The following is a 9,593-nucleotide window of genomic DNA, read 5'->3' as shown; positions in this document are numbered from 1 at the left end:
ATGTACAATTAATTGATAATTAATAATAAGAGAATCAAAACCATTCACTGAATTATAATAAGATTTGACAGCTGGAGAAATAGCTCAGCAGTTAACAGCACTGCTCTTACAGAACACCCAGGTTTTATTCCCAGAACCTATATAGTAAAACAAAATTACCTGTTAACTCCAGTTCCAGGTGATACAGTGGCCTCTTCTGGCTCTGTGGGTACTGCATACTGTATGCATGCACATGGTACACATAAACTACACACACACACACACACACACACACATCATTTTTAAATGTTAAATGTAATATATTCATTTGATTTTCCACTTTTTCCATAAGATGGGGTATGTACAACTAATGCTAAAATAACTGATTAAAAATAAAATAGCACTATTTTTTCCAGTGGCTTTATAAAATTGTTTGGGTGATTGTTAAAAATTCATAATTTCCACTTTCTCAGGTCAGATGTTTCTATGGGTTTTCCCAGCATGGTCTTGATCCCTTTGTTTGTCACTTCTCCCTCCCTACAACTGGATTCCAGGTGTTTGGTTCAGTGCTTAATGGTGGCTCTCTGCTTCTGCTTCCATCAGATACTGGATGAAGACTCTAACATGGCATTTAAGGTAGTCATCCTTCTCATTATAGAGGAAGGACATTTAAGGTAGTCTCTCCACTATTGCTTAGAATCCTAGTTGGGGTCATCTTTGTGGATCTCTGTACAATTGCCTAGAGCCAAATTTCTCTTTAAACCTATAATGGCTCCTCTATTGATGTGTCATTTTTCTTGCTTTCATTCATGGACCTCTGTCTGGCATCTGGGAAACCAACATAGGACAAAACAGGTCCCCTGAACATGGGTGTCAGCCAGGAGGACGACAGTCTATGGGGCCTCTGGCAGTGGAACCAGGATGTATCTCTAGTGAACAAGCAGACTTCAGGAGCCTGTTCCCCATGGAGGAATCCTCTCTTAGCCTAGATACACAAGAGAGGGCCTAGGCCTTACTCAAATTACCTTACATGTTTTGATGATCCCTCTTGAAAGGCCTCATCCTCCCTGGCAGTAAATGGGGGATGGGATGGGGGGTCATTGGGGGCATGGGAGGATGGGAGGTAGAGGGAACTGGGATTGATATGTAAAATATGATGGTTTCTAATTTAAATAAAATTTATAAAAAATAAAAATAAAAACTTTCTATCTAAAAATTCATAATTTCAAAATTATACAACCCATTTTATTAATGTAATTTGACATCCTCCTCCTATTTGACCTCAAATTATCATGGCTTCATGCTTGACCTTGGAATGTAGAGTCTTTCCCACCTTTTAAGTTCTTGTGTTCCTCCTTTCTGTAGTATGTCTTTTTACATTCTGGCAAACACTCAGACCTGTATGGGTATGCAGTAATCTAACTCTTCCTAAAAGAGTTAACCTACACATGTGTCTGTGTGCCATGTGTATTCCTCAGAGACCAGAAGAGGGCATCAGATCCCCCTGGGACTGGAGTTACAGATGGCTGTGAACCACCAAGTTAGTGCTGGGAATCAAACCCAGGTCCTCTGGAAGAGCAGCCAGTGCTCTTCACCACTGAGCCATCTCTCTAGAGATACCATAACACATCGAGTTATTATAGGCTTGAGGAATGAACTGACTCTAGTGAGATCTCCAGAGATCTACAAGGATAACCCCAGCTGACAAACTAAACAATAGTGGAGAGACTACACTAATAGCCCCTCCTTGATGATAAGGTTGATGACTATCCCATATGCCATCATAGAACCTTCATCCAGGGACTGATGGAAGCAGAGACAGATACTCACAGCTAAACACTGAACTGAATTCCTGGAACCTAGTGACAGAGATGGAGGAGTGATGAACAAAGTGGTCAAGACCATGATGATGAAACCCACAAAGACAGCTGACCAGATAAGGGGGAGCTCTTGAATCCCAAACTGATGGCTGAGAGGCCAACAGGAGACTGATCCAAACTCCATGAATGTAGTGCCAGGAAGGAGGTCACAGAAATCACTGGGGCCTTGGGTAGTAGATCAGTGTTCACCATCGTTTATGAATGAGCTTTGGGAGCCCATTCTAAATAGAGGGATGCTCTCTCAGCCTGGACACACGGGGAAGGGCCTAGGTCCTGACAAGGATGAAATGACAGACTTTAGAGATCCCACCAAGGAGGGTCTCACCCTCCCTGGGTAATGATGTGGGGATTGGGTGGGGGTTGGGGGGCTGGTGGAAGGACAAGGGAGGAGGGGTAGGAGAGAGCTGGGACTGACATGTGAAACATTCATGTTTCTAATTTAAATAAAAACATATATTGAGAAAAAAAGAGTTAACCTACATTCTGATCACAGTGAGCATGCTTGCCATGTAGTTTAGATTGTGTGTTCATCTTTTTAAACTTTGATGCCATAAGAATTACATTGTGAACCATATAATGGTGGTACTAATCTAATCTCTAATCCCTTCTGGAATGTGGTGTTGCTTCTGATGAACTATGTTGAAGAGGAACGGGATCACTTGATCCTTCTTGCAAAACCTTCTCTTGCTTTACTAGCTGTGGACTAATACTAATTAACCCATACTTGCAATTATTTTATATTCCTCAACTATACTGACAGTACTAGGGAAAGAGTTTATAGTCACAGGCCTTTTGGTCCCACTGTAAATTGGAATTAGTCAAGATGGTTATCAAAATTTTCCTCTCATATAGGAAGATGAGGACAGCACACTGTGTATCCTGTTGTCAACTTAACCTCACATTTGCATTAATAGTCCTTTAATTCCTTTGTTCTCTTTTCTCCATTGTAGTTTTTTCTTTACAAAAGCTTTTAAATCTATCTGCCTTTTAAGTTTTATTTCTCCTCAAGATGTCATATATGCAGTAAATGTCAGATTAACAAATGAGAATCACTGTTTTCTTCCATGATTTAATTTTTATCAAGTATATTTGGAGTCAATTGACAAGAACCTTCCTCTATAGAATATTTCCTGGACCCTCCTACATCGTCTTTAAGTCATTGGCCCCAAACTTGTGAACTGACCTAGATCTGAATACTTGATGAAGATAACTATGTTCCACTGGAGCAGAGGCAGAGATTTTTTTTGACTGCAGAGTCAGCAGGAAACTTTCCTGGGCCCATTCTGGCCAGGAATCAATGCTGAGATTTGTAGAGACCAGTGAACCTACATTGAGTAGTTCACAGACTGGGCCTATTAAGCTTTCAATTCTATGTTGATCAGAAATGTGATCTAGAATTTTCCTGCCACTCACTCTCCAGCCATGTGAGCACTCTGGTTTGATCATTTTTCATTGAATTATTTCTCTCTCTTATGTCCCTCAGGTTACAGATCTCTTGTCAAGGGAGCCATCACTAGAGTATGCACATACTTAGATTGGTTACACATATTCCCTTGGAAGTTCTTGAATGTCTCTTGGATGCTCTCACCTCTGTATGACCTTAGCTTCCATCCACACTTCATCTTGCTTTTAGTTTACCTAATATGTCATCTACTCTTTTCATGGGCTCTGATCATGCAAGACAGTCCTACTTTGTCTGCCTGTGAGGTGTCTAAGTTGTACTTAACAAGCTCTCAAAATACTTTCTTCTCCAGGACCTATAACTTGTTCTTGGGAAATCACAAAAATGAAAGAAACTCCCAGACCTGTGCTCAAGTCTGTGATGCATCAAAATTTTCTGTTTTCCCTTCAAGTAGGCTAACATACACATTAAGTTTATCTCTTCTGACTTCCACACAACTTTATTTTTCCCTATTCCCTCTGCAGTAATCTTTGGGAGCATGGTGATATATTCAGCACTTTGGCCTATTGCTATTTCTTGGTAATATGCATGCCACACACAGATTTTGCCTACTCCTGAACTACCCACTGCTCTTCTGATTTCATTACAGTACCAGGCAGGAATGCCTTGAATTTTATGTACTAAAGTTGGTGTCCCAGTTCTGCATAAATGTGAAAGAATGCGAAGACAGGGGTGAGGGATGGTGTGACTTGGAACAACATGAAGTGGTGTTCTCTGTTCACTGCTTCTCTCTTCCAACTCTTGTTACTGCCCTGGGAAAGTGAGGTCGCTGGATGCTGTTGGAGAAAACAAAAGAAAAATAGGTGGAGCCAAAACTCAGGTGTGACCGAGGTGCCGATCCCATATTAGAATGGCTTTCTGAAATTTGAGGGAGCAAAAAGGCTGAAGACTTTCAATAACCATCCGGTTGGTTTAGATCCAATAGTTTTCTAATATAGTATCTCTTTCATAGTCTCTTCAATTCTTGACTATTAACACATACAGACACACATACCACACATGCATGTGTTTGTGTGGTGTGTGTGTCTGTATATTTCTGTGTGGGGGGTATAATTTATTTATTCTTTTAAATTTCATTTCACATTCCAACCACAGTTCTTCCTCCCACACCTCTTCCCATCACCCCTCAATTCTTCCCCAGTCCACTCTTCCTCACAGGTAGGGGCTGTCATGAGGAGTCAACAAAGTCTGACACATTAGGTTGGAGCAGGGCCGAGACCTTCTCCCATGTGTTAAGGCTGAGCAGTACATCCCACCATAGGAAATGTCCTCCAACAAGCTAGCTCATGTACCAGGTTTGCATCATTGTCATACTGCCAGGGGCCCCTCTGGCAGTCCAAGATTCACAACTGTCTCCCACATAAGGAGGGCCTAGTTTGGTCCCCTTGACTCGCCACAGTTGTAGGTCTAGAGTTCATGAGTTTCCAAGACCTTGGTTCAACTATCTCTGTAGATTGCTCCATCATGATTTTGACTTCCCTTGCACATATATTCCCTCCTCCATCTCTTTGACTGGATTCCCAGAGCTAGACCTGGTTCTTGGTTCTCTGTGTCTGGTTCCATCAATTGCTAGATGAGGGCTCTAGAATGATAGTTAGGTTGTTCACCAATCTGATTACAGGGGAAGGCCAGTTCAGGCACCCTTTCCACTATTATTAGGAGTCTTAGTTGTGGTCATCCTTGTGGATTCTTAGAAATTACCCCAGCACCAGGTTTCTCCCTAACCCCACAATGGTCTCTCTTTTAAGATATCTCTTTCATTGCTCTTCTACTGCATCCCTCACCACCTTAACCATCCCATTCATTCCCTCAAGTTCTCATCTTCCCTCCCCTCATCCTTACCACCCCTGCCCTGTGCTGAGTTTACCCACTAGACAAATTTCCCTTCCCAGTGAAATCCATGTTAGGGTCCTCCTTGTTACCTACGTTACCTAGCTTCTTTGGAACTGTGGATGCTATCTGGTTAGTCTTTGCCTTACATCTAATATCTACTTATGAATGAATTCATGCCGTTTTTGTCTTTCTGAGTCTTGGTTACTTCGCTAAGGATGTTTTTTTTTCTAGTTCCATCCATTTTGCCTGCAAATTTCACTTCATATAAATTTTTACAGCTGATTTGTATTCCATTGTGTAAATGTACCATGTTTTCCTTATCCATTCTTTATCTGAGGGGCATCTAGGTTGTTTCCCGATTCTGGCTATTATGAATAATGCTGCTATGAACGTTGTTGAGCAAGTATCCTTGTGGTATGATTTAGTGTCCTTTGGGTATATATCCAAGAGTGGTATCACTAGGTTCTGAGATAGATTGAGTCACAAATTTCTTACAAACTACCATAGTGATTTCCAAAGTGGCTGTACAAGTTTGCACTACCACCAGCCCTGGAGGAGTGTTTGCCTGACTCCACAATCTCTCCAGCACAAGCTGCCCTCAGTATTTTTTATCTTAGCCATTCTGCCAGGTGTAAAATGGTATCTCAGAGTCATTTTGATTTGCGTTTCTCCGATAATTGAGGATGCTGAACACTTCCTTAAATTCATTTTGGCCATTTGAGATTCTTCTGGTGAGAATTCTCTGTTTTGCTCTATATCCTATTTTCCTGTTGGGTTATTTTGTATTTTTATGTCTAGTTTCTTGTGCTCATTTTATGTTTTGGAGATCAGACCTCTGTCCCTTATATGGCTAAACCTAACTCGTGCTTCATTAGGCTCTTCTCAGCTAGGATTGAACATGCCCATTTCCAGAGCTTTCCACAGTTAACTAATGTTAATTCCCTCTGAGCTCCTTTGTCTATGTCCTCATATTTCCCATGATGGTATTATTTTGCAAAAATAAGTTAGTGAACATTTTCTGTTTTCAAATAATATAAAAACATGACATCTTTATTTCCTCACTCAGTCATAATCTCTTTCAATTAGATTTCATATTTGGCTTTCCAATTCATAAGTATTTGCATTACCCAATCCATTGACTCCTGTTTGCCACATTTCCCCTGTGAGCATCACAAATGTCCTCCTCCCTCAGCAACTGTGATCTGTAATGTAAAGTTTCCACTTGCACCTCCCAAACAGAACTTTGATTTTTCTTCTTTTTTTTGCCTCTGATTGTTTTCCTCCTCTCTCAAAGCATTTGCATTCCATGTAGTCAATCCTCCTGCCTTCTTTTCTCCATGATGCTTGCTTTGGGAATGTTTCTTTCATCTTGACTGTCAGGATGTCAGTTTGATGAAAATGGAAGCAGACAGGAAGTCAGGACCAAATCCTGGACTCAATTCCCAGGTCTGGCTGACCAGCTTCTCAGAATATTTACTCATTTGACCATAAGTAATCTTGGTTAACTTTTGTTTTGCATTACTTTGGTGTTTGCTGTGTTGTTGTCATGTTGGGGATTAAATTCAGGATATAGTGCCTCATAGGCATGTGTTCTACTATTGCCCCATCTCCAGTCTTAAAAAGTTTTATTTAAGGTACTATTTTACTCTGCAATATTAAGTTAAAGGCTAGGGGGATGGCTTAGAGATAAATCTTTGCCTTGCAAGTGTGAGGATCTGAGTTTAGATTTCTTGAGCCTAAGTGCTCTGGTACTTGTTTGTTATCTGCCTGTGTTACCACAGGCAGATTCTGGGACTCACTGGCCAACCAGCTGAGGCTACTCAGTGATGTCCAAAGCTAATGAGAGATCTTGTCCCAAACAAAATGTGGAAGGTACCTGAGGACTGACACCTGTTTGTCACCTGACTTCAATACACTTCCATGGGAAACAAAAAAGATTCTAAATTCATTTTGGATATGTATTAATTATTTTTCTTGTTGGTGTGATCAAATAGCTGGCAAGAAGCAACCAAAGGCGTAAAGGGACTGTTTTGGTTTACAGTTTGATGGCAGACAGTGCATCATGACAGACAGGAACTATGATAGCAGAACTAGGAAGCTGCTGATCGCTTTGTATCCATGATCAGGAAGCAGGAGCATTGTATTTCATTTAGAAGGTGTTTTTTTTTTGGTTTATATCTTCATTTTTGGTTCATCTTGAATGTGGTGGTTTGAATAAAATTTACTCCCATCGGCTCATATATTTGAATGCTTGGTCATTTGGGGACTGGGATTACTTGAGAGGGATTAGGAGGTGTGGTCTTGTTGGAGGAAGTCTGTCACTGGAAGTGGGCTAGGCCCAGTGTCTCTCTTCTACTGCTGCCTCCAGATCCAAATGTAAAACTTTTAACGACTTGTCCAGCACAGATTTTCCCTGTGTGCAGCCATGCTCCCATCATAATGAAAATGGACTAAACTACTGAAACTATAAACAAGCCCCAATCAAATGTTTTGTTCTGTAAGAGTTGCTGTGGATATGGTGACTCTTCCAACAATAGAACACTGGTTAAGACACTGAGTTTGTTAGAAAATCATCATGTTCTCGTTTTTTATGTGAAAGAACCCAGAAGTCTACATTCAAGATAAATACTTAATAAAATGTTTGATTTTTGAACAAAAGGAAAGTCTTGATAACACAAAATGATCTCTTATTTTGTACTTTACTATAGTTAGTGAGCGGGTGGCGAAGATAAGGAGTTTGGAGATTATTCATTACATACTGATCTCCACAAGAATAAAGATAGGAAGGGACACACAAGAGTGGGACCACTGTATAGCTAAGTCCTAGCATGGGCACACAATGCTGCCAGTCAACTTTCTGTGTATCCTTACTCAAAAGGATCAAACCATCAATTTTTAATTAAACAACACAATTTACATAATTAATAACTGTGTTGAAAAAAAGAAATAGAAGTGAATTTAGGCTCAAGGATCATCACCTTAACTTCCTTGGGAAAAAAGTCATAATATAAATGGTGTGTTTATTCATTTCCATCAGTTATCATTTCAGGCTTTTTCTATTTCATGCTATGCATGAAGCTAGTCTGGACCTTGCCCTTCATGATTTCACAAGTTAGATAAGCAATTCAACACAAAGTGACAATGTTACATGCTCTATGGAGTTAACACAACTAAAAAGATCAGAGCCCCAAGGATGTGAAGGTTCCAAGGAAAGCTGGGATTTGAATTGAGAATTACTCAGGATGAAAGATGCTAACAAGAGCTGGCTGACATTTCATAGTCAAGTACATGCACTGTAGGATGGCTTCAGATACAGTCACCATCACCATGGTGCCAAGCTCAATGTGTCAGGCTCGAAGTGCTTAAAAAATCATCTTCTAAAAACTGACACAGTGATGTATTTAATGCCTTAGAACCTGAGACTTACACATATATTTGCACAATGGGAAAACTAAGTACATGTGATAAAATCATATTTGGAGTGTTTATTATAACTTTCAAAACAGTTTACTGTAAATTCTCAGGAACAATGTTGAATGAGTAATTATCAAAGGAACCAAATTATCATTGTGAAGATAGTGGCTCAGCCATTAAAGTACTTACTGGTGTTCAGATCCTGAGAGACCATAAAATCCTGGTGAATGTGATAGCCACTTAGAATCCAGAAAGAAATAGGATCCTCTGTGTACATTTGCCAGCAACACTAGTAAAAAAAAAAAGATGAGCTCTGAACTTAGGGAGAGACCCTGCCTCAATATATAGATTGGAGAGCAACTAGGGAATAAACCAAATGTCAACATTAGACCTCCACATGCACATACAACTGTACACAATGCACCCATACACATATGAACATGCATAATCACAAGCATGCATACCACACACATATACGCCAAAATAGTTTTGAGGTTCTTAGCAATTACGATGAAATGTAGAATCTGAGCTGATTATTAGACGGCTGAAATGAAATACCAAATCTATCACTAATAAGATTCAAGACTGTGACAATATCTGTTTACTTTATGTAACAGTTTCCTTCTAGTTAAAATAATACACTACCTCATGTCAGAGTTATATAGAAAGTGAAATGGGAGATGAAGATAACTTACATTCTATACTTCATCTCTTTTTCATACCTTGAGGAATTAAAAATATTAATTTTCTTATCCTAAGACTTCATGGTATTTTTAGAACAAATTATTTTTCCAGATGAAGAGTTCACAAGTCTTTTTCATTAGGCAAAGTTTCACGCTCCATTATGCATTTTTGCCAAACATTTAAAGTATGATTTGTTTACAATTGAACATATAAGCAGCTGAATAGGCTATCTTACTTGCAAACAGAGGACGATAGTAAAAGTCTCTGTGCTCATTTCTTTAGTGTTCTCCAACAATTGGGACTATCCACCTTCAGGTTGAGCAGAGTTTGTAAGCTGAGGT

Source organism: Mesocricetus auratus, unplaced genomic scaffold (assembly GCF_017639785.1).
Source record: "Mesocricetus auratus isolate SY011 unplaced genomic scaffold, BCM_Maur_2.0 Super-Scaffold_100013, whole genome shotgun sequence".
Taxonomy (NCBI): domain Eukaryota; kingdom Metazoa; phylum Chordata; class Mammalia; order Rodentia; family Cricetidae; genus Mesocricetus; species Mesocricetus auratus.
This window is presented reverse-complemented; position numbering follows the sequence as displayed.